Source organism: Eucyclogobius newberryi, unplaced genomic scaffold (genome assembly GCF_026437365.1).
Source record: "Eucyclogobius newberryi isolate DKJ021-1_F unplaced genomic scaffold, fEucNew1.0.hap1 SCAF_201, whole genome shotgun sequence".
NCBI lineage: Eukaryota > Metazoa > Chordata > Actinopteri > Gobiiformes > Gobiidae > Eucyclogobius > Eucyclogobius newberryi.
Window position 1 is genome coordinate 65,175 of NW_027315837.1, and position 27,326 is coordinate 92,500.

General features: G+C 49.5%; 1 protein-coding gene across 1 annotated transcript in view; it reads right to left on the reverse strand.

Annotated features, from left to right (window-relative positions):
- slc35c2 (solute carrier family 35 member C2) overlaps positions 1 to 27,326 on the reverse strand; it is a gene marked incomplete at its 3' end in the record, with an annotated part of 127,601 nt that overhangs the window by 45,725 nt on the left and 54,550 nt on the right. The gene's annotated exons all lie outside the window — the stretch shown is intronic.

Sequence of the window (27,326 nt, forward strand, 5' to 3'; positions counted from 1 at the left end):
TCCAGGCTTGTGTTCAGGTGTGTTCAGGTGTGTTCAGGCTCGTGTTCAGGTGTGCTCAGGTGTGTTTAGGTGTGTACAGGTGTGTTCAGGCTCATGTTCAGGTGTGCACAGGTGAGTTCAGGTGTGTTAAGGCTCATGTTCAGGTGTGTTCAGGTGTGTACAGCTGTGTTCAGGTATGTTCAGGTGTGTTCAGGTATGGTCTGGTGTGTTCAGGTTGGTTCAGGCTCATGTTCAGGTGTGTTCAGGTGTGTACAGGTGTGTTCAGGTTTGTGTTCAGGTATGTTCAGGTGTATTCAGGTTTGTGTTCAGGTGTGTACAGCTGTGTACAGCTGTGTTCAGGTATGTTCAGGTATGTTCAGGTGTGTTCAGGTGTGATCAGGTGTGTTCAGGCTCGTGTTCAGGTGTGCTCAGGTGTGTTCAGGCTCGTGTTCAAGTGTGCTCAGGTGTGTAAGGTGTGCTCAGGTGTGTTCAGGTGTGTACAGGTGTGCTCAGGTGTGTTCAGGCTTGTGTTCAGGTGTGTTCAGGTGTGTTCAGGCTCGTGTTCAGGTGTGTTCAGGTGTGCTCAGGTGTGTTCAGGCTCGTGTTCAGGTGTGCTCAGGTGTGTACAGGTGTGTACAGGTGTGCTCAGGTGTGTTCAGGCTCGTGTTCAGGTGTGTTCAGGTGTGTTCAGGCTCGTGTTCAGGTGTGCTCAGGTGTGTTCAGGTGTGTTCAGGCTCGTGTTCAGGTGTGTTCAGGTGTGTTCAGGTGTGTTCAGGTGTGTACAGGTGTGTTCAGGTGTGTACAGGTGTGTACAGGTGTGTTCAGGTGTGTTCAGGTGTGTTCAGGTGTGTACAGGTGTGTTCAGGCTCATATTCAGGTGTGTTCAGGTGTGTACAGCTGTGTTCAGGTATGTTCAGGTGTGTTCAGGTGTGTTCAGGTGTGTTCAGGTGTGTTCAGGTTTGTGTTCAGGTATGTTCAGGTGTGTTCAGGTGTGTTCAGGCTCATGTTCAGGTGTACACAGGTGAGTTCAGGTGTGTTAAGGCTCATGTTCAGGTGTGTTCAGGTGTGTACAGCTGTGTTCAGGTATGTTCAGGTGTGTTCAGGTATGTTCTGGTGTGTTCAGGTTGGTTCAGGCTCATGTTCAGGTGTGTTCAGCTGTGTACAGGTGTGTTCAGGTTTGTGTTCAGGTATGTTCAGGTGTATTCAGGTTTGTGTTCAGGTGTGTACAGCTGTGTACAGCTGTGTTCAGGTATGTTCAGGTATGTTCAGGTGTGTTCAGGTGTGATCAGGTGTGTTCAGGCTCGTGTTCAGGTGTGCATAGGTGTGTTCAGGCTCGTGTTCAAGTGTGCTCAGGTGTGTAAGGTGTGCTCAGGTGTGTTCAGGTGTGTACAGGTGTGTACAGGTGTGCTCAGGTGTGTTCAGGCTTGTGTTCAGGTGTGTTCAGGTGTGTTCAGGCTCGTGTTCAGGTGTGTTCAGGTGTGCTCAGGTGTGTTCAGGCTCGTGTTCAGGTGTGCTCAGGTGTGTACAGGTGTGTTCAGGCTCGTGTTCAGGTGTGTTCAGGTGTGTTCAGGCTCGTGTTCAGGTGTGCTCAGGTGTGTTCAGGTGTGTTCAGGTGTGTTCAGGTGTGTTCAGGTGTGTTCAGGTGTGTTCAGGTGTGTACAGGTGTGTTCAGGTGTGTACAGGTGTGTACAGGTGTGTTCAGGTGTGTTCAGGTGTGTTCAGGTGTGTACAGGTGTGTTCAGGCTCATATTCAGGCTCATGTTCAGGTGTGTTCAGGTGTGTACAGCTGTGTTCAGGTATGTTCAGGTGTGTTCAGGTGTGTTCAGGTGTGTTCAGGTGTGTTCAGGTTTGTGTTCAGGTATGTTCAGGTGTGTTCAGGTGTGTTCAGGCTCATGTTCAGGTGTACACAGGTGAGTTCAGGTGTGTTAAGGCTCATGTTCAGGTGTGTTCAGGTGTGTACAGCTGTGTTCAGGTATGTTCAGGTGTGTTCAGGTATGTTCTGGTGTGTTCAGGTTGGTTCAGGCTCATGTTCAGGTGTGTTCAGCTGTGTACAGGTGTGTTCAGGTTTGTGTTCAGGTATGTTCAGGTGTATTCAGGTTTGTGTTCAGGTGTGTACAGCTGTGTACAGCTGTGTTCAGGTATGTTCAGGTATGTTCAGGTGTGTTCAGGTGTGATCAGGTGTGTTCAGGCTCGTGTTCAGGTGTGCATAGGTGTGTTCAGGCTCGTGTTCAAGTGTGCTCAGGTGTGTAAGGTGTGCTCAGGTGTGTTCAGGTGTGTACAGGTGTGTACAGGTGTGCTCAGGTGTGTTCAGGCTTGTGTTCAGGTGTGTTCAGGTGTGTTCAGGCTCGTGTTCAGGTGTGTTCAGGTGTGCTCAGGTGTGTTCAGGCTCGTGTTCAGGTGTGCTCAGGTGTGTACAGGTGTGTTCAGGCTCGTGTTCAGGTGGGTTCAGGTGTGTTCAGGCTCGTGTTCAGGTGTGTTCAGGCTCGTGTTCAGGTGTGTTCAGGCTCGTGTTCAGGTGTGCTCAGGTGTGTTCAGGTGTGTTCAGGCTCGTGTTCAGGTGTGTTCAGGTGTGTTCAGGTGTGTACAGGTGTGTTCAGGTGTGTTCAGGTGTGTACAGGTGTGTACAGGTGTGTACAGGTGTGTTCGGGTGTGTTCAGGTGTGTTCAGGTGTGTACAGGTGTGTTCAGGTGTGTACAGGTGTGTTCAGGCTCATATTCAGGCTCATGTTCAGGTGTGTTCAGGTGTGTACAGGTGTGTTCAGGTGTGTTCAGGCTCATGTTCAGGTGTGCACAGGTGTGTTCAGGTGTGTTAAGGCTCATGTTCAGGTGTGTTCAGGTGTGTACAGCTGTGTTCAGGTATGTTCAGGTGTGTTCAGGTATGTTCAGGTGTGTTCAGGTGTGTTCAGGTGTGTTCAGGTGTGTTCAGGTTTGTGTTCAGGTATGTTCAGGTGTGTTCAGGTGTGTTCAGGTGTGTTCAGGCTCATGTTCAGGTGTGTTCAGGTGTGTACAGCTGTGTTCAGGTATGTTCAGGTGTGTGTTCAGGTATGTTCAGGTGTGTTCAGGTGTGTACAGGTGTGTACAGCTGTGTTCAGGTATGTTCAGGTGTGTTCAGGCTCATGTTCAGGTGTGTTCAGGTGTGTTCAGGTGTGTACAGGTGTGTTCAGGCTCGTGTTCAGGTGTGTTCAGGTGTGCTCAGGTGTGTTCAGGCTCGTGTTCAGGTGTGCTCAGGTGTGTACAGGTGTGTTCAGGCTCGTGTTCAGGTGTGTTCAGGTGTGTTCAGGCTCGTGTTCAGGTGTGTTCAGGCTCGTGTTCAGGTGTGCTCAGGTGTGCTCAGGTGTGTTCAGGTGTGTTCAGGTGTGTTCAGGTGTGTTCAGGTGTGTACAGGTGTGTTCAGGTGTGTTCAGGTGTGTACAGGTGTGTACAGGTGTGTACAGGTGTGTTCGGGTGTGTTCAGGTGTGTTCAGGTGTGTACAGGTGTGTTCAGGTGTGTACAGGTGTGTTCAGGCTCATATTCAGGCTCATGTTCAGGTGTGTTCAGGTGTGTACAGGTGTGTTCAGGTGTGTTCAGGCTCATGTTCAGGTGTGCACAGGTGTGTTCAGGTGTGTTAAGGCTCATGTTCAGGTGTGTTCAGGTGTGTACAGCTGTGTTCAGGTATGTTCAGGTGTGTTCAGGTATGTTCAGGTGTGTTCAGGTGTGTTCAGGTGTGTTCAGGTTTGTGTTCAGGTATGTTCAGGTGTGTTCAGGTGTGTTCAGGTGTGTTCAGGCTCATGTTCAGGTGTGTTCAGGTGTGTACAGCTGTGTTCAGGTATGTTCAGGTGTGTGTTCAGGTATGTTCAGGTGTGTTCAGGTGTGTACAGGTGTGTACAGCTGTGTTCAGGTATGTTCAGGTGTGTTCAGGCTCATGTTCAGGTGTGTTCAGGTGTGTTCAGGTGTGTACAGGTGTGTTCAGGTGTGTTCAGGTGTGTACAGGTGTGTACAGGTGTGTACAGGTGTGTTCGGGTGTGTTCAGGTGTGTTCAGGTGTGTACAGGTGTGTTCAGGTGTGTACAGGTGTGTTCAGGTGTGTTAAGGCTCATGTTCAGGTGTGTTCAGGTGTGTACAGCTGTGTTCAGGTATGTTCAGGTGTGTTCAGGTATGTTCAGGTGTGTTCAGGTGTGTTCAGGTGTGTTCAGGTGTGTTCAGGTTTGTGTTCAGGTATGTTCAGGTGTGTTCAGGTGTGTTCAGGTGTGTTCAGGCTCATGTTCAGGTGTGTTCAGGTGTGTACAGCTGTGTTCGGGTATGTTCAGGTGTGTGTTCAGGTATGTTCAGGTGTGTTCAGGTGTGTACAGGTGTGTACAGCTGTGTTCAGGTATGTTCAGGTGTGTTCAGGCTCATGTTCAGGTGTGTTCAGGTGTGTACAGCTGTGTTCAGGTATGTTCAGGTATGTTCAGGTGTGTTCAGGTATGTTCAGGTGTGTTCAGGTGTGTTCAGGTGTGTTCAGGTTTGTGTTCAGGTATGTTCAGGTGTGTTCAGGTGTGTTCAGGTGTGTTCAGGCTCATGTTCAGGTGTGTTCAGGTGTGTACAGCTGTGTTCAGGTATGTTCAGGTGTGTGTTCAGGTATGTTCAGGTGTGTTCAGGTGTGTACAGGTGTGTACAGCTGTGTTCAGGTATGTTCAGGTGTGTTCAGGCTCATGTTCAGGTGTGTTCAGGTGTGTTCAGGTGTGTACAGGTGTGTTCAGGTGTGTTCAGGTGTGTACAGGTGTGTACAGGTGTGTACAGGTGTGTTCGGGTGTGTTCAGGTGTGTTCAGGTGTGTACAGGTGTGTTCAGGTGTGTACAGGTGTGTTCAGGCTCATATTCAGGCTCATGTTCAGGTGTGTTCAGGTGTGTACAGGTGTGTTCAGGTGTGTTCAGGCTCATGTTCAGGTGTGCACAGGTGTGTTCAGGTGTGTTAAGGCTCATGTTCAGGTGTGTTCAGGTGTGTACAGCTGTGTTCAGGTATGTTCAGGTGTGTTCAGGTATGTTCAGGTGTGTTCAGGTGTGTTCAGGTGTGTTCAGGTGTGTTCAGGTTTGTGTTCAGGTATGTTCAGGTGTGTTCAGGTGTGTTCAGGTGTGTTCAGGCTCATGTTCAGGTGTGTTCAGGTGTGTACAGCTGTGTTCGGGTATGTTCAGGTGTGTGTTCAGGTATGTTCAGGTGTGTTCAGGTGTGTACAGGTGTGTACAGCTGTGTTCAGGTATGTTCAGGTGTGTTCAGGCTCATGTTCAGGTGTGTTCAGGTGTGTACAGCTGTGTTCAGGTATGTTCAGGTATGTTCAAGTGTGTGTTCAGGTATGTGTTCAGGTATGTTCAGGTGTGATCAGGTGTGATCAGGTGTGTTCAGGTGTGTTCAGGTGTGTTCAGGTGTGTAAGGCTCGTGTTCAGGTGTGTTCAGGTGTGTCCAGGCTTGTGTTCAGGTGTGTTCAGGTGTGTAAGGCTCGTGTTCAGGTGTGTTCAGGTGTGTCCAGGCTTGTGTTCAGGTGTGTTCAGGCTCGTGTTCAGGTGTGCTCAGGTGTGCTCAGGTGTGTTTAGGTGTGTACAGGTGTTTTCAGGTGTGTTCAGGCTCATGTTCAGGTGTGCACAGGTGAGTTCAGGTGTGTTAAGGCTCATGTTCAGGTGTGTTCAGGTGTGTACAGCTGTGTTCAGGTATGTTCAGGTGTGTTCAGGTATGTTCTGGTGTGTTCAGGTTGGTTCAGGCTCATGTTCAGGTGTGTTCAGGTGTGTACAGGTGTGTTCAGGTTTGTGTTCAGGTATGTTCAGGTGTATTCAGGTTTGTGTTCAGGTGTGTACAGCTGTGTACAGCTGTGTACAGCTGTGTTCAGGTATGTTCAGGTATGTTCAGGTGTGTTCAGGTGTGATCAGGTGTGTTTAGGCTCGTGTTCAGGTGTGCTCAGGTGTGTTCAGACTTGTGTTCAAGTGTGCTCAGGTGTGTAAGGTGTGCTCAGGTGTGTTCAGGTGTGTACAGGTGTGTTCAGGTGTGTTCAGGCTCATGTTCAGGTGTGCACAGGTGTGTTCAGGTGTGTTAAGGCTCATGTTCAGGTGTGTTCAGGTGTGTACAGCTGTGTTCAGGTATGTTCAGGTGTGTTCAGGTATGTTCAGGTGTGTTCAGGTGTGTTCAGGTGTGTTCAGGTGTGTTCAGGTTTGTGTTCAGGTATGTTCAGGTGTGTTCAGGTGTGTTCAGGTGTGTTCAGGCTCATGTTCAGGTGTGTTCAGGTGTGTACAGCTGTGTTCAGGTATGTTCAGGTGTGTGTTCAGGTATGTTCAGGTGTGTTCAGGTGTGTACAGGTGTGTACAGCTGTGTTCAGGTATGTTCAGGTGTGTTCAGGCTCGTGTTCAGGTGTGTTCAGGTGTGTACAGGTGTGTTCAGGCTCGTGTTCAGGTGTGTTCAGGTGTGCTCAGGTGTGTTCAGGCTCGTGTTCAGGTGTGCTCAGGTGTGTACAGGTGTGTTCAGGCTCGTGTTCAGGTGTGTTCAGGTGTGTTCAGGCTCGTGTTCAGGTGTGTTCAGGCTCGTGTTCAGGTGTGTTCAGGTGTGTTCAGGCTCGTGTTCAGGTGTGCTCAGGTGTGTTCAGGTGTGTTCAGGCTCGTGTTCAGGTGTGTTCAGGTGTGTTCAGGTGTGTACAGGTGTGTTCAGGTGTGTTCAGGTGTGTACAGGTGTGTACAGGTGTGTACAGGTGTGTTCGGGTGTGTTCAGGTGTGTTCAGGTGTGTACAGGTGTGTTCAGGTGTGTACAGGTGTGTTCAGGCTCATATTCAGGCTCATGTTCAGGTGTGTTCAGGTGTGTACAGGTGTGTTCAGGTGTGTTCAGGCTCATGTTCAGGTGTGCACAGGTGTGTTCAGGTGTGTTAAGGCTCATGTTCAGGTGTGTTCAGGTGTGTACAGCTGTGTTCAGGTATGTTCAGGTGTGTTCAGGTATGTTCAGGTGTGTTCAGGTGTGTTCAGGTGTGTTCAGGTTTGTGTTCAGGTATGTTCAGGTGTGTTCAGGTGTGTTCAGGTGTGTTCAGGCTCATGTTCAGGTGTGTTCAGGTGTGTACAGCTGTGTTCAGGTATGTTCAGGTGTGTGTTCAGGTATGTTCAGGTGTGTTCAGGTGTGTACAGGTGTGTACAGCTGTGTTCAGGTATGTTCAGGTGTGTTCAGGCTCATGTTCAGGTGTGTTCAGGTGTGTTCAGGTGTGTACAGGTGTGTTCAGGTGTGTTCAGGTGTGTACAGGTGTGTACAGGTGTGTACAGGTGTGTTCGGGTGTGTTCAGGTGTGTTCAGGTGTGTACAGGTGTGTTCAGGTGTGTACAGGTGTGTTCAGGCTCATATTCAGGCTCATGTTCAGGTGTGTTCAGGTGTGTACAGGTGTGTTCAGGTGTGTTCAGGCTCATGTTCAGGTGTGCACAGGTGTGTTCAGGTGTGTTAAGGCTCATGTTCAGGTGTGTTCAGGTGTGTACAGCTGTGTTCAGGTATGTTCAGGTGTGTTCAGGTATGTTCAGGTGTGTTCAGGTGTGTTCAGGTGTGTTCAGGTGTGTTCAGGTTTGTGTTCAGGTATGTTCAGGTGTGTTCAGGTGTGTTCAGGTGTGTTCAGGCTCATGTTCAGGTGTGTTCAGGTGTGTACAGCTGTGTTCAGGTATGTTCAGGTGTGTGTTCAGGTATGTTCAGGTGTGTTCAGGTGTGTACAGGTGTGTACAGCTGTGTTCAGGTATGTTCAGGTGTGTTCAGGCTCATGTTCAGGTGTGTTCAGGTGTGTACAGCTGTGTTCAGGTATGTTCAGGTATGTTCAGGTGTGTGTTCAGGTATGTGTTCAGGTATGTTCAGGTGTGATCAGGTGTGATCAGGTGTGTTCAGGTGTGTTCAGGTGTGTTCAGGTGTGTAAGGCTCGTGTTCAGGTGTGTTCAGGTGTGTCCAGGCTTGTGTTCAGGTGTGTTCAGGTGTGTAAGGCTCGTGTTCAGGTGTGTTCAGGTGTGTCCAGGCTTGTGTTCAGGTGTGTTCAGGTGTGTTCAGGCTCGTGTTCAGGTGTGCTCAGGTGTGCTCAGGTGTGTTTAGGTGTGTACAGGTGTTTTCAGGTGTGTTCAGGCTCATGTTCAGGTGTGCACAGGTGAGTTCAGGTGTGTTAAGGCTCATGTTCAGGTGTGTTCAGGTGTGTACAGCTGTGTTCAGGTATGTTCAGGTGTGTTCAGGTATGTTCAGGTGTGTTCAGGTGTGTTCAGGTGTGTTCAGGTGTGTTCAGGTTTGTGTTCAGGTATGTTCAGGTGTGTTCAGGTGTGTTCAGGTGTGTTCAGGCTCATGTTCAGGTGTGTTCAGGTGTGTACAGCTGTGTTCAGGTATGTTCAGGTGTGTGTTCAGGTATGTTCAGGTGTGTTCAGGTGTGTACAGGTGTGTACAGCTGTGTTCAGGTATGTTCAGGTGTGTTCAGGCTCATGTTCAGGTGTGTTCAGGTGTGTACAGCTGTGTTCAGGTATGTTCAGGTATGTTCAGGTGTGTGTTCAGGTATGTGTTCAGGTATGTTCAGGTGTGATCAGGTGTGATCAGGTGTGTTCAGGTGTGTTCAGGTGTGTTCAGGTGTGTAAGGCTCGTGTTCAGGTGTGTTCAGGTGTGTCCAGGCTTGTGTTCAGGTGTGTTCAGGTGTGTAAGGCTCGTGTTCAGGTGTGTTCAGGTGTGTCCAGGCTTGTGTTCAGGTGTGTTCAGGTGTGTTCAGGCTCGTGTTCAGGTGTGCTCAGGTGTGCTCAGGTGTGTTTAGGTGTGTACAGGTGTTTTCAGGTGTGTTCAGGCTCATGTTCAGGTGTGCACAGGTGAGTTCAGGTGTGTTAAGGCTCATGTTCAGGTGTGTTCAGGTGTGTACAGCTGTGTTCAGGTATGTTCAGGTGTGTTCAGGTATGTTCTGGTGTGTTCAGGTTGGTTCAGGCTCATGTTCAGGTGTGTTCAGGTGTGTACAGGTGTGTTCAGGTTTGTGTTCAGGTATGTTCAGGTGTATTCAGGTTTGTGTTCAGGTGTGTACAGCTGTGTACAGCTGTGTACAGCTGTGTTCAGGTATGTTCAGGTATGTTCAGGTGTGTTCAGGTGTGATCAGGTGTGTTTAGGCTCGTGTTCAGGTGTGCTCAGGTGTGTTCAGACTTGTGTTCAAGTGTGCTCAGGTGTGTAAGGTGTGCTCAGGTGTGTTCAGGTGTGTACAGGTGTGTACAGGTGTGCTCAGGTGTGTTCAGGCTTGTGTTCAGGTGTGTTCAGGTGTGTTCAGGCTCGTGTTCAGGTGTGTTCAGGTGTGCTCAGGTGTGTTCAGGCTCGTGTTCAGGTGTGCTCAGGTGTGTACAGGTGTGTACAGGTGTGCTCAGATGTGTTCAGGCTCGTGTTCAGGTGTGCTCAGGTGTGTACAGGTGTGTACAGGTGTGCTCAGGTGTGTTCAGGCTCGTGTTCAGGTGTGTTCAGGTGTGTTCAGGCTCGTGTTCAGGTGTGTTCAGGCTCGTGTTCAGGTGTGTTCAGGCTCGTGTTCAGGTGTGTTCAGGTGTGTTCAGGCTCGTGTTCAGGTGTGCTCAGGTGTGTTCAGGCTCGTGTTCAGGTGTGTTCAGGTGTGTTCAGGTGTGTTCAGGCTCGTGTTCAGGTGTGCTCAGGTGTGTTCAGGCTCGTGTTCAGGTGTGTTCAGGTGTGTTCAGGTGTGTTCAGGTGAGTTCAGGCTCGTGTTCAGGTGTGTTCAGGTGTGCTCAGGTGTGTTCAGGCTCGTGTTCAGGTGTGTTCAGGTGTGTTCAGGCTCGTGTTCAGGTGTGCTCAGGTGTGTTCAGGCTCGTGTTCAGGCTCGTGTTCAGGTGTGTTCAGGTGTGTTCAGGTGTGTTCAGGTGTGTTCAGGCTTGTGTTCAGGTGTGCTCAGGTGTGCGGCTAACATCACACTCATAACTGTGCTAATGGCTAACGACACCCTCATAATTGTGCTCACGGCTAACAACGCACTCATAACTGTGCTAACGGCTAACGACACCCTCATAACTGTGCTAATGGCTAACAACGCACTCATAACTGTGCTAACGGCTAACGACACACTCATAGCTATGCTAACAGCTAACAACACTCTCATAACTGTGCTAACGGCTAACGACACACTCATAACTGTGCTAGCGGCTAACGACACCCTCATAACTGTGCTAATGGCTAACAACGCACTCATAACTGTGCTAACGGCTAACGACACACTCATAGCTATGCTAACAGCTAACAACACACTCATAACTGTGCTAACGGCTAACGACACACTCATAACTGTGCTAACGGCTAACGACACCCTCATAACTGTGCTAATGGCTAACAACGCACTCATAACTGTGCTAACGGCTAACGACACACTCATAGCTATGCTAACGGCTAACAACACTCTCATAACTGTGCTAACGGCTAACGACACACTCATAACTGTGCTAGCGGCTAACGACACCCTCATAACTGTGCTAATGGCTAACAACGCACTCATAACTGTGCTAACGGCTAACGACACACTCATAGCTATGCTAACAGCTAACAACACACTCATAACTGTGCTAACGGCTAACGACACACTCATAACTGTGCTAACGGCTAACGACACACTCATAACTGTGCTAACGGCTAACGACACACTCATAACTGTGCTAACGGCTAACGACACACTCATAACTGTGCTAACGGCTAACGACACACTCATAACTGTGCTAACGGCTAACGACACACTCATAACTGTGCTAACGGCTAACGACACACTCATAACTGTGCTAACGGCTAATATTACAGAGCTATGCTAACACATTCTCAAATTAAAATGACGTAAAGCCGTCCTTGTTGCACAACCGTTTTTTTTAAACTAAAAAGTAAAATGTCAAATATTCCCCTCATCAGTGGCTGCAGATGAATTCAAAATCAGATTATTGTCAGATTCTAGAGTTAAAAATCATTCAAATGAAATGTAAACTGCAAATGCATCTGATTTGTCCATGATTTCCTCCATCAGAGTTTGTGGTTCTCTCCGGACATGTGACCTGCTCTGTGAAGCACGGCAGGAGGCTGGGAGGGCATCAGGCTGAATTCCTGGCATCTGAGTCTGTGGTGGTCTCTCGTCAGCTCTGAGGTATGTGCCACGTGAGGCTGAACGTTCAGGACGAGCAGAGACTTGTGAAGACTCAAACAAAGACTCAATGACTCCTTCATCAGACGTGTCACTTCTGCTCCGGCCGCGCCGCAGGGTTCATGGTCCCTCTGTGGTTCATGGTCCCTCTGTGGTTCATGGTCCCTCTGTGGTTCATGGTCCCTCTGTGGTTCATGGTCCCTCTGTGGTTCATGGTCCCTCTGTGGTTCACGGTCCCTCTGTGGTTCACGGTCCCTCTGTGGTTCATGGTCCCTCTGTGGTTCACGGTTGCTCCTGTGTCATCAGATGCAGATGACACATGATCAGACAGACTTAGAGCTCGTGTGAAGGATGTAAAAATCTGGAGGACACTTAACGATCTGCTTCTTAATCCTGAACAAACCGAGTTCATTGTGCTGGAGGTCATTGTGCTGGAGGTCATTGTGCTGGAGGTCATTGTGCTGGAGGTCATTGTGCTGGAGGTCATTGTGCTGGAGGTCATTGTGCTGGAGGTCATTGTGCTGGAGGTCATTGTGCTGGAGGTCATTGTGCTGGAGTTCATTGTGCTGAAGGTCATTGTGCTGGAGGTCATTGTGCTGGAGGTCATTGTGCTGGAGGTCATTGTGCTGGAGGTCATTGTGCTGGAGGTCATTGTGCTGAAGGTCATTGTGCTGGAGGTCATTGTGCTGGAGGTCATTGTGCTGAAGGTCATTGTGCTGGAGGTCATTGTGCTGGAGGTCATTGTGCTGGAGGTCATTGTGCTGGAGGTCATTGTGCTGAAGGTCATTGTGCTGGAGGTCATTGTGCTGATGGTCATTGTGCTGGAGGTCATTGTGCTGGAGGTCATTGTGCTGAAGGTCATTGTGCTGGAGGTCATTGTGCTGGAGGTCATTGTGCTGGAGGTCATTGTGCTGGAGGTCATTGTGCTGAAGGTCATTGTGCTGGAGGTCATTGTGCTGATAGTCTCACTGAAGCCTCCAGTTCTACTGAAAGAAACCTCAGAGTCTGATTGGACCAGGAGCTCTCATTTAAAGCTCATATAAATCAAGTCTGTAAAACAGACTCTTAGTCTCTTCACTGGCTCCTGTCCAGTTTAGAATCACATTTAAACTCCTCCTCCTGATTTACAAAGCCATAAATGACATGGCCCCTCCCACCTCAAAGATACTATAGAACCATCTCATCCAATCAGAGCTCTTTACTCTCAACATGCTGGCCTTCTGGTGGTGCCAAGAGTCTCTAAAAGCACAGTAGGATGTAGAGCCTTCTGGTGGGGCCAAGAGTCTCTAAAAGCACAGTAGGAGGTAGAGCCTTCTGGTGGGGCCAAGAGTCTCTAAAAGCACAGTAGGAGGTAGAGCCTTCTGGTGGTTTAAGAGTCTCTAAAAGCACAGTAGGAGGAAGAGCCTTCTGGTGGTCCAAGAGTCTCTAAAAGCACAGTAGGAGGTAGAGCCTTCTGGTGGTCCAAGAGTCTCTAAAAGCACAGTAGGAGGTAGAGCCTTCTGGTGGTCCCAAGAGTCTCTAAAAGCACAGTAGGAGGTAGAGCCTTCTGGTGGTCCAAGAGTCTCTAAAAGCACAGTAAGATGTAGAGCCTTCTGGTGGTGCCAAGAGTCTCTAAAAGCACAGTAGGAGGTAGAGCCTTCTGGTGGTCCAAGAGTCTCTAAAAGCACAGTAGGAGGTAGAGCCTTCTGGTGGTTTAAGAGTCTCTAAAAGCACAGTAGGAGGTAGAGCCTTCTGGTGGTCCAAGAGTCTCTAAAAGCACAGTAGGAGGTAGAGCCTTCTGGTGGTCCCAAGAGTCTCTAAAAGCACAGTAGGAGGTAGAGCCTTCTGGTGGTCCAAGAGTCTCTAAAAGCACAGTAAGATGTAGAGCCTTCTGGTGGTGCCAAGAGTCTCTAAAAGCACAGTAGGAGGTAGAGCCTTCTGGTGGTCCCAAGAGTCTCTAAAAGCACAGTAGGAGGTAGAGCCTTCTGGTGGTCCAAGAGTCTCTAAAAGCACAGTAGGAGGTGGAGCCTTCTGGTGGTCCCAAGAGTCTCCAAAAGCACAGTAGGAGGTAGAGCCTTCTTGTGGTCCCAAGAGTCTCTAAAAGCAAAGTACGAGGTAGAGCAAGCACAGTGGGAGGTAGAGCCTTCTGGTGGTCCAAGAGTCTCTAAAAGCACAGTAGGAGGTAGAGCCTTCTGGTGGTCCCAAGAGTCTCTAAAAGCACAGTAGGAGGTAGAGCCTTCTGGTGGTCCCAAGAGTCTCTAAAACCACAGTAGGAGGTAGAGCCTTCTGGTGGTCCAAGAGTCTCTAAAAGCACAGTAGGAGGTAGAGCCTTCTGGTGGTCCCAAGAGTCTCTAAAAGCACAGTAGGAGGTAGAGCCTTCTGGTGGTCCCAAGAGTCTCTAAAACCACAGTAGGATGTAGAGCCTTCTGGTGGTGCCAAGAGTCTCTAAAAGCACAGTAGGAGGTAGAGCCTTCTGGTGGTCCCAAGAGTCTCTAAAAGCACAGTAGGAGGTAGAGCCTTCTGGTGGTCCAAGAGTCTCTAAAAGCACAGTAGGAGGTAGAGCCTTCTGGTGGTCCCAAGAGTCTCTAAAAGCACAATAGGAGGTAGAGCCTTCTGGTGGTCCAAGAGTCTCTAAAAGCACAGTAGGAGGTAGAGCCTTCTGGTGGTCCCAAGAGTCTCTAAAAGCACAATAGGAGGTAGAGCCTTCTGGTGGTGCAAGAGTCTCTAAAAGCACAGTAGGATGTATAGCCTTCTGGTGGTGCCAAGAGTCTCTAAAAGCAGAGTAGGAGGTAGAGCCTTCTGGTGGTTTAAGAGTCTCTAAAAGCACAGTAGGAGGTAGAGCCTTCTTGTGGTCCCAAGAGTCTCTAAAAGCAAAGTACGAGGTAGAGCAAGCACAGTGGGAGGTAGAGCCTTCTGGTGGTCCAAGAGTCTCTAAAAGCACAGTAGGAGGTAGAGCCTTCTGGTGGTCCCAAGAGTCTCTAAAAGCACAGTAGGAGGTAGAGCCTTCTGGTGGTCCCAAGAGTCTCTAAAAGCACAGTAGGAGGTAGAGCCTTCTGGTGGTCCCAAGAGACTCTAAAACCACAGTAGGAGGTAGAGCCTTCTGGTTGTCCCAAGAGTCTCTAAAAGCACAGTAGGTGGTAGAGCCTTCTGGTGGTCCCAAGAGTCTCTAAAAGTAAAGTAGGAGGTAGAGCCTTCTGGTGGTCCCAAGAGTCTCCAAAAGCACAGTAGGAGGTAGAGCCTTCTGGTGGTCCCAACAGTCTCTAAAAGCACAGTAGGAGGTAGAGCCTTCTGGTTGTCCCAAGAGTCTCTAAAAGCACAGTAGGAGGTAGAGCCTTCTGGTGGTACCAAGAGTCTCTAAAAGCACAGTAGGAGGTAGAGCCTTCTGGTGGTTTAAGAGTCTCTAAAAGCACAGTAGGAGGTAGAGCCTTCTGGTGGTCCAAGAGTCTCCAAAAGCACAGTAGGAGGTAGAGCCTTCTTGTGGTCCCAAGAGTCTCTAAAAGCAAAGTACGAGGTAGAGCAAGCACAGTGGGAGGTAGAGCCTTCTGGTGGTCCAAGAGTCTCTAAAAGCACAGTAGGAGGTAGAGCCTTCTGGTGGTCCCAAGAGTCTCTAAAAGCACAGTAGGAGGTAGAGCCTTCTGGTGGTCCCAAGAGTCTCTAAAACCACAGTAGGAGGTAGAGCCTTCTGGTTGTCCCAAGAGTCTCTAAAAGCACAGTAGGAGGTAGAGCCTTCTGGTGGTCCCAAAAGTCTCTAAAAGTAAAGTAGGAGGTAGAGCCTTCTGGTGGTCCCAAGAGTCTCCAAAACCACAGTAGGAGGTAGAGCCTTCTGGTGGTCCCAAGAGTCTCTAAAAGCACAGTAGGAGGTAGAGCCTTCAGGTTGTCCCAAGAGTCTCTAAAAGCACAGTAGGAGGTAGAGCCTTCTGGTGGTACCAAGAGTCTCTAAAAGCACAGTAGGAGGTAGAGCCTTCTGGTGGTCCCAAGAGTCTCTAAAAGTAAAGTAGGAGGTAGAGCCTTCTGGTGGTCCCAAGAGTCTCCAAAAGCACAGTAGGAGGTAGAGCCTTCTGGTGGTCCCAAGAGTCTCTAAAAGCACAGTAGGAGGTAGAGCAAGCACAGTAAGAGGTAGAGCCTTCTGGTGGTCCAAGAGTCTCTAAAAGCACAGTAGGAGGTAGAGCCTTCTGGTGTTCCCAAGAGTCTCTAAAAGCACAGTAGGAGGTAGAGCCTTCTGGTTGTCCCAAGAGTCTCTAAAAGCACAGTAGGAGGTAGAGCCTTCTGGTGGTCCCAAGAGTCTCTAAAAGTAAACTAGGAGGTAGAGCCTTCTGGTGGCCCCAAGAGTCTCTAAAAGCACAGTAGGAGGTAGAGCCTTTTGGTGGTCCCAAGAGTCTCTAAAGCACAGTAGGAGGTAGAGCCTTCTGGTGGTACCAAGAGTCTCTAAAAGCACAGTAGGAGGTAGAGCCTTCTGGTGGTCCCAAGAGTCTCTAAAAGTAAAGTAGGAGGTAGAGCCTTCTGGTGGTCCCAAGAGTCTCCAAAAGCACAGTAGGAGGTAGAGCCTTCTGGTGGTCCCAAGAGTCTCTAAAAGCACAGTAGGAGGTAGAGCAAGCACAGTAAGAGGTAGAGCCTTCTGGTGGTCCAAGAGTCTCTAAAAGCACAGTAGGAGGTAGAGCCTTCTGGTGTTCCCAAGAGTCTCTAAAAGCACAGTAGGAGGTAGAGCCTTCTGGTTGTCCCAAGAGTCTCTAAAAGCACAGTAGGAGGTAGAGCCTTCTGGTGGTCCCAAGAGTCTCTAAAAGTCAACTAGGAGGTAGAGCCTTCTGGTGGTCCCAAGAGTCTCTAAAACCACAGTAGGAGGTAGAGCCTTTTGGTGGTCCCAAGAGTCTCTAAAGCACAGTAGGAGGTAGAGCCTTCTGGTGGTCCAAGAGTCTCTAAAAGCACAGTAGGAGGTAGAGCCTTCTGGTGGTCCAAGAGACTATAAAAGCACAGTAGGAGGTAGAGCCTTCTGGTGGTCCAAGAGTCTCTAAAAGCACAGTAGGAGGTAGAGCCTTCTGGTGGTCCCAAGAGCCTCTAAAAGCACAGTAGGAGGTAGAGCCTTCTGGTGGTCCAAGAGTCTCTAAAAGCACAGTAGGAGGTAGAGCCTTCTGGTGGTCCCAAGAGTCTCTAAAAGCACAGTAGGAGGTAGAGCCTTCTTGTGGTCAAAGAGTCTCTAAAAGCACAGTAGGATGTAAAGCCTTCTGGTGGTGCCAAGAGTCTCTAAAAGCACAGTAGGAGGTAGAGCCTTCTGGTGGTCCCAAGAGTCTCTAAAAGCACAGTAGGAGGTAGAGCCTTCTGGTGGTACCAAGAGTCTCTAAAAGCACAGTAGGAGGTAGAGCCTTCTGGTGGTCCCAAGAGTCTCTAAAAGTAAAGTAGGAGGTAGAGCCTTCTGGTGGTCCCAAGAGTCTCCAAAAGCACAGTAGGAGGTAGAGCCTTCTGGTGGTCCCAAGAGTCTCTAAAAGCACAGTAGGAGGTAGAGCAAGCACAGTAAGAGGTAGAGCCTTCTGGTGGTCCAAGAGTCTCTAAAAGCACAGTAGGAGGTAGAGCCTTCTGGTGGTCCCAAGAGTCTCTAAAAGCACAGTAGGAGGTAGAGCCTTTTGGTGGTCCCAAGAGTCTCTAAAAGCACAGTAGGAGGTAGAGCCTTCTGGTGGTCAAAGAGTCTCTAAAAGCACAGTAGGAGGTAGAGCCTTCTGGTGGTCCCAAGAGTCTCTAAAAGCACAGTAGGAGGTAGAGCCTTCTGGTGGTCCCAAGAGTCTCTAAAAGCACAATAGGAGGTAGAGCCTTCTGGTGGTGCCAAGAGTCTCTAAAATCACAGTAGGAGGTAGAGCCTTCTGGTGGTTCCAAGAGTCTCTAAAAGCACAGTAGGAGGTAGAGCCTTCTGGTGGTCCCAAGAGTCTCTAAAAGCACAGTAGGAGGTAGAGCCTTCTGGTGGTCCAAGAGTCTCTAAAAGCACAGTAGGATGTAGAGCCTTCTGGTGGTGCCAAGAGTCTCTAAAAGCACAGTAGGAGGTAGAGCCTTCTGGTGGTCCCAAGAGTCTCTAAAAGCACAGTAGGAGGTAGAACCTTCTGGTGGTCCCAAGAGTCTCTAAAAGCACAGTAGGAGGTAGAGCCTTCTGGTGGTCCAAGAGTCTCTAAAAGCACAGTAGGATGTAGAGCCTTCTGGTGGTGCCAAGAGTCTCTAAAAGCACAGTAGGAGGTAGAGCCTTCTGGTGGTCCCAAGAGTCTCTAAAAGCACAGTAGGAGGTAGATCCTTCTGGTGGTCCAAGAGTCTCTAAAAGCACAGTAGGAGGTGGAGCCTTCTGGGGGTCCCTAGAGTCTCTAAAAGCACAGTAGGAGGTAGAGCCTTCTGGTGGTCCAAGAGTCTCTAAAAGCACAGTAGGATGTAGAGCCTTCTGGTGGGGCCAAGAGTCTCTAAAAGCACAGTAGGAGGTAGAGCCTTCTGGTGGTTTAAGAGTCTCTAAAAGCACAGTAGGAGGTAGAGCCTTCTGGTGGTCCAAGAGTCTCTAAAAGCACAGTAGGAGGTAGAGCCTTCTGGTGGTCCCAAGAGTCTCTAAAAGCACAGTAGGAGGTAGAGCCTTCTGGTGGTCCAAGAGTCTCTAAAAGCACAGTAAGATGTAGAGCCTTCTGGTGGTGCCAAGAGTCTCTAAAAGCACAGTAGGAGGTAGAGCCTTCTGGTGGTCCAAGAGTCTCTAAAAGCACAGTAGGAGGTAGAGCCTTCTGGTGGTTTAAGAGTCTCTAAAAGCACAGTAGGAGGTAGAGCCTTCTGGTGGTCCAAGAGTCTCTAAAAGCACAGTAGGAGGTAGAGCCTTCTGGTGGTCCCAAGAGTCTCTAAAAGCACAGTAGGAGGTAGAGCCTTCTGGTGGTCCAAGAGTCTCTAAAAGCACAGTAAGATGTAGAGCCTTCTGGTGGTGCCAAGAGTCTCTAAAAGCACAGTAGGAGGTAGAGCCTTCTGGTGGTCCCAAGAGTCTCTAAAAGCACAGTAGGAGGTAGAGCCTTCTGGTGGTCCAAGAGTCTCTAAAAGCACAGTAGGAGGTGGAGCCTTCTGGTGGTCCCAAGAGTCTCCAAAAGCACAGTAGGAGGTAGAGCCTTCTTGTGGTCCCAAGAGTCTCTAAAAGCAAAGTACGAGGTAGAGCAAGCACAGTGGGAGGTAGAGCCTTCTGGTGGTCCAAGAGTCTCTAAAAGCACAGTAGGAGGTAGAGCCTTCTGGTGGTCCCAAGAGTCTCTAAAAGCACAGTAGGAGGTAGAGCCTTCTGGTGGTCCCAAGAGTCTCTAAAACCACAGTAGGAGGTAGAGCCTTCTGGTGGTCCAAGAGTCTCTAAAAGCACAGTAGGAGGTAGAGCCTTCTGGTGGTCCCAAGAGTCTCTAAAAGCACAGTAGGAGGTAGAGCCTTCTGGTGGTCAAAGAGTCTCTAAAAGCACAGTAGGATGTAGAGCCTTCTGGTGGTGCCAAGAGTCTCTAAAAGCACAGTAGGAGGTAGAGCCTTCTGGTGGTCCCAAGAGTCTCTAAAAGCACAGTAGGAGGTAGAGCCTTCTGGTGGTCCAAGAGTCTCTAAAAGCACAGTAGGAGGTAGAGCCTTCTGGTGGTCCCAAGAGTCTCTAAAAGCACAATAGGAGGTAGAGCCTTCTGGTGGTCCAAGAGTCTCTAAAAGCACAGTAGGAGGTAGAGCCTTCTGGTGGTCCCAAGAGTCTCTAAAAGCACAATAGGAGGTAGAGCCTTCTGGTGGTGCAAGAGTCTCTAAAAGCACAGTAGGATGTATAGCCTTCTGGTGGTGCCAAGAGTCTCTAAAAGCACAGTAGGAGGTAGAGCCTTCTGGTGGTTTAAGAGTCTCTAAAAGCACAGTAGGAGGTAGAGCCTTCTTGTGGTCCCAAGAGTCTCTAAAAGCAAAGTACGAGGTAGAGCGAGCACAGTGGGAGGTAGAGCCTTCTGGTGGTCCAAGAGTCTCTAAAAGCACAGTAGGAGGTAGAGCCTTCTGGTGGTCCCAAGAGTCTCTAAAAGCACAGTAGGAGGTAGAGCCTTCTGGTGGTCCCAAGAGTCTCTAAAAGCACAGTAGGAGGTAGAGCCTTCTGGTGGTCCCAAGAGTCTCTAAAACCACAGTAGGAGGTAGAGCCTTCTGGTTGTCCCAAGAGTCTCTAAAAGCACAGTAGGAGGTAGAGCCTTCTGGTGGTCCCAAGAGTCTCTAAAAGTAAAGTAGGAGGTAGAGCCTTCTGGTGGTCCCAAGAGTCTCCAAAAGCACAGTAGGAGGTAGAGCCTTCTGGTGGTCCCAACAGTCTCTAAAAGCACAGTAGGAGGTAGAGCCTTCTGGTTGTCCCAAGAGTCTCTAAAAGCACAGTAGGAGGTAGAGCCTTCTGGTGGTACCAAGAGTCTCTAAAAGCACAGTAGGAGGTAGAGCCTTCTGGTGGTTTAAGAGTCTCTAAAAGCACAGTAGGAGGTAGAGCCTTCTGGTGGTCCAAGAGTCTCCAAAAGCACAGTAGGAGGTAGAGCCTTCTTGTGGTCCCAAGAGTCTCTAAAAGCAAAGTACGAGGTAGAGCAAGCACAGTGGGAGGTAGAGCCTTCTGGTGGTCCAAGAGTCTCTAAAAGCACAGTAGGAGGTAGAGCCTTCTGGTGGTCCCAAGAGTCTCTAAAAGCACAGTAGGAGGTAGAGCCTTCTGGTGGTCCCAAGAGTCTCTAAAACCACAGTAGGAGGTAGAGCCTTCTGGTTGTCCCAAGAGTCTCTAAAAGCACAGTAGGAGGTAGAGCCTTCTGGTGGTCCCAAAAGTCTCTAAAAGTAAAGTAGGAGGTAGAGCCTTCTGGTGGTCCCAAGAGTCTCCAAAACCACAGTAGGAGGTAGAGCCTTCTGGTGGTCCCAAGAGTCTCTAAAAGCACAGTAGGAGGTAGAGCCTTCAGGTTGTCCCAAGAGTCTCTAAAAGCACAGTAGGAGGTAGAGCCTTCTGGTGGTACCAAGAGTCTCTAAAAGCACAGTAGGAGGTAGAGCCTTCTGGTGGTCCCAAGAGTCTCTAAAAGTAAAGTAGGAGGTAGAGCCTTCTGGTGGTCCCAAGAGTCTCCAAAAGCACAGTAGGAGGTAGAGCCTTCTGGTGGTCCCAAGAGTCTCTAAAAGCACAGTAGGAGGTAGAGCAAGCACAGTAAGAGGTAGAGCCTTCTGGTGGTCCAAGAGTCTCTAAAAGCACAGTAGGAGGTAGAGCCTTCTGGTGTTCCCAAGAGTCTCTAAAAGCACAGTAGGAGGTAGAGCCTTCTGGTTGTCCCAAGAGTCTCTAAAAGCACAGTAGGAGGTAGAGCCTTCTGGTGGTCCCAAGAGTCTCTAAAAGTAAACTAGGAGGTAGAGCCTTTTGGTGGTCCCAAGAGTCTCTAAAGCACAGTAGGAGGTAGAGCCTTCTGGTGGTCCAAGAGTCTCTAAAAGCACAGTAGGAGGTAGAGCCTTCTGGTGGTCCAAGAGACTATAAAAGCACAGTAGGAGGTAGAGCCTTCTGGTGGTCCAAGAGTCTCTAAAAGCACAGTAGGAGGTAGAGCCTTCTGGTGGTCCCAAGAGCCTCTAAAAGCACAGTAGGAGGTAGAGCCTTCTGGTGGTCCAAGAGTCTCTAAAAGCACAGTAGGAGGTAGAGCCTTCTGGTGGTCCCAAGAGTCTCTAAAAGCACAGTAGGAGGTAGAGCCTTCTGGTGGTCAAAGAGTCTCTAAAAGCACAGTAGGATGTAAAGCCTTCTGGTGGTGCCAAGAGTCTCTAAAAGCACAGTAGGAGGTAGAGCCTTCTGGTGGTCCCAAGAGTCTCTAAAAGCACAGTAGAAGGTAGAGCCTTCTGGTGGTCCAAGAGTCTCTAAAAGCACAGTAGGAGGTAGAGCCTTCTGGTGGTCCCAAGAGTCTCTAAAAGCACAATAGGAGGTAGAGCCTTCTGGTGGTCCAAGAGTCTCTAAAAGCACAGTAGGAGGTAGAGCCTTCTGGTGGTCCCAAGAGTCTCTAAAAGCACAATAGGAGGTAGAGCCTTCTGGTGGTGCAAGAGTCTCTAAAAGCACAGTAGGATGTAGAGCCTTCTGGTGGTGCCAAGAGTCTCTAAAAGCACAGTAGGAGGTAGAGCCTTCTGGTGGTTTAAGAGTCTCTAAAAGCACAGTAGGAGGTAGAGCCTTCTTGTGGTCCCAAGAGTCTCTAAAAGCAAAGTACGAGGTAGAGCAAGCACAGTGGGAGGTAGAGCCTTCTGGTGGTCCAAGAGTCTCTAAAAGCACAGTAGGAGGTAGAGCCTTCTGGTGGTCCCAAGAGTCTCTAAAAGCACAGTAGGAGGTAGAGCCTTCTGGTGGTCCCAAGAGTCTCTAAAAGCACAGTAGGAGGTAGAGCCTTCTGGTGGTCCCAAGAGTCTCTAAAACCACAGTAGGAGGTAGAGCCTTCTGGTTATCCCAAGAGTCTCTAAAAGCACAGTAGGAGGTAGAGCCTTCTGGTGGTCCCAAGAGTCTCTAAAAGTAAAGTAGGAGGTAGAGCCTTCTGGTGGTCCCAAGAGTCTCCAAAAGCACAGTAGGAGGTAGAGCCTTCTGGTGGTCCCAACAGTCTCTAAAAGCACAGTAGGAGGTAGAGCCTTCTGGTTGTCACAAGAGTCTCTAAAAGCACAGTAGGAGGTAGAGCCTTCTGGTGGTACCAAGAGTCTCTAAAAGCACAGTAGGAGGTAGAGCCTTCTGGTGGTCCCAAGAGTCTCTAAAAGTAAAGTAGGAGGTAGAGCCTTCTGGTGGTCCCAAGAGTCTCCAAAAGCACAGTAGGAGGTAGAGCCTTCTGGTGGTCCCAAGAGTCTCTAAAAGCACAGTAGGAGGTAGAGCAAGCACAGTAAGAGGTAGAGCCTTCTGGTGGTCCAAGAGTCTCTAAAAGCACAGTAGGAGGTAGAGCCTTCTGGTGGTCCCAAGAGTCTCTAAAAGCACAGTAGGAGGTAGAGCCTTTTGGTGGTCCCAAGAGTCTCTAAAAGCACAGTAGGAGGTAGAGCCTTCTGGTGGTCAGAGTCTCTAAAAGCACAGTAGGAGGTAGAGCCTTCTGGTGGTCCCAAGAGTCTCTAAAAGCACAGTAGGAGGTAGAGCCTTCTGGTGGTCCCAAGAGTCTCTAAAAGCACAATAGGAGGTAGAGCCTTCTGGTGGTGCCAAGAGTCTCTAAAATCACAGTAGGAGGTAGAGCCTTCTGGTGGTTCCAAGAGTCTCTAAAAGCACAGTAGGAGGTAGAGCCTTCTGGTGGTCCCAAGAGTCTCTAAAAGCACAGTAGGAGGTAGAGCCTTCTGGTGGTCCAAGAGTCTCTAAAAGCACAGTAGGATGTAGAGCCTTCTGGTGGTGCCAAGAGTCTCTAAAAGCACAGTAGGAGGTAGAGCCTTCTGGTGGTCCCAAGAGTCTCTAAAAGCACAGTAGGAGGTAGAGCCTTCTGGTGGTCCCAAGAGTCTCTAAAAGCACAGTAGGAGGTAGAGCCTTCTGGTGGTCCAAGAGTCTCTAAAAGCACAGTAGGATGTAGAGCCTTCTGGTGGTGCCAAGAGTCTCTAAAAGCACAGTAGGAGGTAGAGCCTTCTGGTGGTCCCAAGAGTCTCTAAAAGCACAATAGGAGGTAGAGCCTTCTGGTGGTGCCAAGAGTCTCTAAAATCACAGTAGGAGGTAGAGCCTTCTGGTGGTCCCAAGAGTCTCTAAAAGCACAGTAGGGGGTAGAGCCTTCTGGTGGTCCCAAGAGTCTCTAAAAGCACAGTAGGAGGTAGAGCCTTCCGGTGGTCCAAGAGTCTCTAAAAGCACAGTAGGATGTAGAGCCTTCTGGTGGTGCCAAGAGTCTCTAAAAGCACAGTAGGAGGTAGAGCCTTCTGGTGGTCCCAAGAGTCTCTAAAAGCACAGTAGGAGGTAGATGCTTCTGGTGGTCCAAGAGTCTCTAAAAGCACAGTAGGAGGTGGAGCCTTCTGGGGGTCCCTAGAGTCTCTAAAAGCACAGTAGGAGGTAGAGCCTTCTGGTGGTCCAAGAGTCTCTAAAAGCACAGTAGGATGTAGAGCCTTCTGGTGGGGCCAAGAGTCTCTAAAAGCACAGTAGGAGGTAGAGCCTTCTGGTGGTTTAAGAGTCTCTAAAAGCACAGTAGGAGGTAGAGCCTTCTGGTGGTCCAAGAGTCTCTAAAAGCACAGTAGGAGGTAGAGCCTTCTGGTGGTCCCAAGAGTCTCTAAAAGCACAGTAGGAGGTAGAGCCTTCTGGTGGTCCAAGAGTCTCTAAAAGCACAGTAGGAGGTAGAGCCTTCTGGTGGTCCCAAGAGTCTCTAAAAGCACAGTAGGAGGTAGAGCAAGCACAGTAAGAGGTAGAGCCTTCTGGTGGTCCAAGAGTCTCTAAAAACACAGTAGGAGGTAGAGCCTTCTGGTGTTCCCAAGAGTCTCTAAAAGCACAGTAGGATGTAGAGTCTTCTGGTGGTGCCAAGAGTCTCTAAAAGCACAGTAGGAGGTAGAGCCTTCTGGTGGTCCCAAGAGTCTCTAAAAGCACAGTAGGAGGTAGATCCTTCTGGTGGTCCAAGAGTCTCTAAAAGCACAGTAGGAGGTGGAGCCTTCTGGGGGTCCCTAGAGTCTCTAAAAGCACAGTAGGAGGTAGAGCCTTCTGGTGGTCCAAGAGTCTCTAAAAGCACAGTAGGATGTAGAGCCTTCTTGTGGGGCCAAGAGTCTCTAAAAGCACAGTAGGAGGTAGAGCCTTCTGGTGGTTTAAGAGTCTCTAAAAGCACAGTAGGAGGTAGAGCCTTCTGGTGGTCCAAGAGTCTCTAAAAGCACAGTAGGAGGTAGAGCCTTCTGGTGGTCCCAAGAGTCTCTAAAAGCACAGTAGGAGGTAGAGCCTTCTGGTGGTCCAAGAGTCTCTAAAAGCACAGTAGGATGTAGAGCCTTCTGGTGGTGCCAAGAGTCTCTAAAAGCACAGTAGGAGGTAGAGCCTTCTGGTGGTCCCAAGAGTCTCTAAAAGCACAGTAGGAGGTAGAGCCTTCTGGTGGTCCAAGAGTCTCTAAAAGCACAGTAGGAGGTGGAGCCTTCTGGTGGTCCCAAGAGTCTCTAAAAGCACAGTAGGATGTAGAGCCTTCTGGTGGTGCCAAGAGTCTCTAAAAGCACAGTAGGAGGTAGAGCCTTCTGGTGGTCCCAAGAGTCTCTAAAAGCACAGTAGGAGGTAGATCCTTCTGGTGGTCCAAGAGTCTCTAAAAGCACAGTAGGAGGTGGAGCCTTCTGGGGGTCCCTAGAGTCTCTAAAAGCACAGTAGGAGGTAGAGCCTTCTGGTGGTCCAAGAGTCTCTAAAAGCACAGTAGGATGTAGAGCCTTCTGGTGGGGCCAAGAGTCTCTAAAAGCACAGTAGGAGGTAGAGTCTTCTGGTGGTCCCAAGAGTCTCTAAAAGTAAAGTAGGAGGTAGAGCCTTCTGGTGGTCCCAAGAGTCTCCAAAAGCACAGTAGGAGGTAGAGCCTTCTGGTGGTGCCAAGAGTCTCTAAAAGCACAGTAGGAGGTAGAGCCTTCTGGTGGTTTAAGAGTCTCTAAAAGCACAGTAGGAGGTAGAGCCTTCTGGTGGTCCAAGAGTCTCCAAAAGCACAGTAGGAGGTAGAGCCTTCTGGTTGTCCCAAGAGTCTCTAAAAGCACAGTAGGAGGTAGAGCCTTCTGGTGGTACCAAGAGTCTCTAAAAGCACAGTAGGAGGTAGAGCCTTCTGGTGGTCCCAAGAGTCTCTAAAAGTAAAGTAGGAGGTAGAGCCTTCTGGTGGTCCCAAGAGTCTCCAAAAGCACAGTAGGAGGTAGAGCCTTCTGGTGGTCCCAAGAGTCTCTAAAAGCACAGTAGGAGGTAGAGCAAGCACAGTAAGAGGTAGAGCCTTCTGGTGGTCCAAGAGTCTCTAAAAACACAGTAGGAGGTAGAGCCTTCTGGTGTTCCCAAGAGTCTCTAAAAGCACAGTAGGAGGTAGAGCCTTCTGGTTGTCCCAAGAGTCTCTAAAAGCACAGTAGGAGGTAGAGCCTTCTGGTGGTCCCAAGAGTCTCTAAAAGTAAAGTAGGAGGTAGAGCCTTCTGGTGGCCCCAAGAGTCTCTAAAAGCACAGTAGGAGGTAGAGCCTTTTGGTTGTCCCAAGAGTCTCTAAAGCACAGTAGGAGGTAGCGCCTTCTGGTGGTCCAAGAGTCTCTAAAAGCACAGTAGGAGGTAGAGCCTTCTGGTGGTCCCAAGAGTCTCTAAAAGCACAGTAGGAGGTAGAGCCTTCAGGTGGTCAAAGAGTCTCTAAAAGCACAGTAGGATGTAGAGCCTTCTGGTGGTGCCAAGAGTCTCTAAAAGCACAGTAGGAGGTAGAGCCTTCTGGTGGTCAAAGAGTCTCTAAAAGCACAGTAGGATGTAGAGCCTTCTGGTGGTGCCAAGAGTCTCTAAAAGCACAGTAGGAGGTAGAGCCTTCTGGTGGTCCCAAGAGTCTCTAAAAGCACAGTAGGAGGTAGAGCCTTCTGGTGGTCCAAGAGTCTCTAAAAGCACAGTAGGAGGTAGAGCCTTCTGGTGGTCCCAAGAGTCTCTAAAAGCACAATAGGAGGTAGAGCCTTCTGGTGGTCCAAGAGTCTCTAAAAGCACAGTAGGAGGTAGAGCCTTCTGGTGGTCCCAAGAGTCTCTAAAAGCACAATAGGAGGTAGAGCCTTCTGGTGGTGCAAGAGTCTCTAAAAGCACAGTAGGATGTAGAGCCTTCTGGTGGTGCCAAGAGTCTCTAAAAGCACAGTAGGAGGTAGAGCCTTCTGGTGGTTTAAGAGTCTCTAAAAGCACAGTAGGAGGAAGAGCCTTCTTGTGGTCCCAAGAGTCTCTAAAAGCAAAGTACGAGGTAGAGCAAGCACAGTGGGAGGTAGAGCCTTCTGGTGGTCCAAGAGTCTCTAAAAGCACAGTAGGAGGTAGAGCCTTCTGGTGGTCCCAAGAGTCTCTAAAAGCACAGTAGGAGGTAGAGCCTTCTGGTGGTCCCAAGAGTCTCTAAAAGCACAGTAGGAGGTAGAGCCTTCTGGTGGTCCCAAGAGTCTCTAAAACCACAGTAGGAGGTAGAGCCTTCTGGTTGTCCCAAGAGTCTCTAAAAGCACAGTAGGAGGTAGAGCCTTCTGGTGGTCCCAAGAGTCTCTAAAAGTAAAGTAGGAGGTAGAGCCTTCTGGTGGTCCCAAGAGTCTCCAAAAGCACAGTAGGAGGTAGAGCCTTCTGGTGGTCCCAACAGTCTCTAAAAGCACAGTAGGAGGTAGAGCCTTCTGGTTGTCCCAAGAGTCTCTAAAAGCACAGTAGGAGGTAGAGCCTTCTGGTGGTACCAAGAGTCTCTAAAAGCACAGTAGGAGGTAGAGCCTTCTGGTGGTCCCAAGAGTCTCTAAAAGTAAAGTAGGAGGTAGAGCCTTCTGGTGGTCAAAGAGTCTCTAAAAGCACAGTAGGAGGTAGAGCCTTCTGGTTGTCCCAAGAGTCTCTAAAAGCACAGTAGGAGGTAGAGCCTTCTGGTGGTCCCAAGAGTCTCTAAAAGCACAGTAGGAGGTAGAGCCTTCTGGTGGTCCAAGAGTCTCTAAAAGCACAGTAGGAGGAAGAGCCTTCTGGTGGTCCAAGAGTCTCTAAAAATACAGTAGGAGGTAGAGCCTTCTGGTGGTCCAAGAGTCTAAAAATACAGTAGGAGGTAGAGCCTTCTGGTGGTCCAAGAGTCTAAAAATACAGTAGGAGGTAGAGCCTTCTGGTGGTCCAAGAGTCTAAAAACACAGTAGGAGGTAGAGCCTTCTGGTGGTGCCAATAGTCTCTAAAAGCACAGTAGGAGGTAGAGCCTTCTGGTGGTCCCAATAGTCTCTAAAAGCACAGTAGGAGGTAGAGCCTTCTGGTGGTGCCAAGAGTCTCTAAAAGCACAGTAGGAGGAAGAGCCTTCTGGTGGTCCAAGAGTCTCTAAAAGCACAGTAGGAGGAAGAGCCTTCTGGTGGTCCAAGAGTCTCTAAAAATACAGTAGGAGGAAGAGCCTTCTGGTGGTCCAAGAGTCTCTAAAAATACAGTAGGAGGAAGAGCCTTCTGGTGGTCCAAGAGTCTCTAAAAGCACAGTAGGAGGAAGAGCCTTCTGGTGGTCCAAGAGTCTCTAAAAATACAGTAGGAGGTAGAGCCTTCTGGTGGTCCAAGAGTCTCTAAAAGCACAGTAGGAGGTAGAGCCTTCTGGTGGTGCCAATAGTCTCTAAAAGCACAGTAGGAGGTAGAGCCTTCTGGTGGTCCCAATAGTCTCTAAAAGCACAGTAGGAGGTAGAGCCTTCTGGTGGTGCCAAGAGTCTCTAAAAGCACAGTAGGAGGAAGAGCCTTCTGGTGGTCCAAGAGTCTCTAAAAGCACAGTAGGAGGAAGAGCCTTCTGGT